Here is a 1071-nt window from a genome sequence, read left to right on the forward strand (position 1 = left end):
TCTCTCTCTCTCTCCCTCCCCTCTCACTCTCCCTCCTGGTCCCCGTCCTCTTATTCTCATCAAAAGAACAAACCGGCAATATCTGTCAGCCTCCCCTTCCCTCGATAATCCCCCCTCAGATTGAAGAGTGCGTGTGGGGCAAGGAAGGGTTCCCGTAATGGATCGTGCGACTGGTAATGATAATATTGTTCTTTTTATTCCCAAGCATACTGGTGTGTGAGTACTGTTTCAAAGGGGCGAAGAGTTCCACTTTAGCTGAAACCAAAATACAACAATTTTTATCTATTCACTTTTCCTTCGCTTTCGTCTTCTCTTGATTGCTCTAGCGGCAAGACCGCTTCCGTGCCACATGAACATTAACTTTCATTGCGGTTGAATGTATCTTTCATGCCATATTCTGTTTTTTAAGTTGTACTGCCATTAAAGACATCCACATCTTGTTGATTGCCAGACCACAATGGGCAGGCAAAAGCTCAAAATATGTGAACCGCAAGGTGACTTAAGCATTATGTATCCAGATAATCGGCACAGAAATATGACTTGGGAAAATCTGTCAATATCTGGTTGATTTAATCGAAAATATTGTTCAACTTAAAGTGATACTCCATGAAACCTCTGACATATATAATTGTAATTATTATGTTTAAAAGGATAGCGATGAACTGATCTATTCTTAAGCGGGAAAATTGCTCTCGCCGAATCCAACATATTTTGGTAGTACATTGTTAAATTATTTTAACATTTTTGTTTTTTTTGTTTCTTGGTTTGGGGCCGGGGGGGGGGGGTCTTTTTTCTTTTGAAGGTATACAAGATGTACCTCGAAGATCCCACACTTCAATTTTCTTAGGAAAATGTTGTGTTTTCCCTCGTGTTTAATCTCACTGAAAAAGGCCTCTGCATTTCTTCAAGGAATGTCGCAAGAATTATTTCTTTTTGGTGTGAACTCGATGGTAATGTGTTAGAAGGTGCGAAGTGCACAATATTCTGTAAATAGAAATCCTTCTGTAGAAGAAGAAGAAGAAGAAGAAGAAGAAGAAGAAGAAGAAGAAGAAGAAGAAGAAGAAGAAGAAG

General features: G+C 39.5%; 1 protein-coding gene across 1 annotated transcript in view; it reads left to right on the forward strand.

Annotated features, from left to right (window-relative positions):
• Nucleotides 1-1071, forward strand: part of LOC101855086 — a gene marked incomplete at its 5' end in the record, with an annotated part of 83739 nt that overhangs the window by 71364 nt on the left and 11304 nt on the right.

The sequence above is a fragment of the Aplysia californica genome, unplaced genomic scaffold, assembly GCF_000002075.1.
Source record: "Aplysia californica isolate F4 #8 unplaced genomic scaffold, AplCal3.0 scaffold00066, whole genome shotgun sequence".
In the NCBI taxonomy this organism is placed as follows: domain Eukaryota; kingdom Metazoa; phylum Mollusca; class Gastropoda; order Aplysiida; family Aplysiidae; genus Aplysia; species Aplysia californica.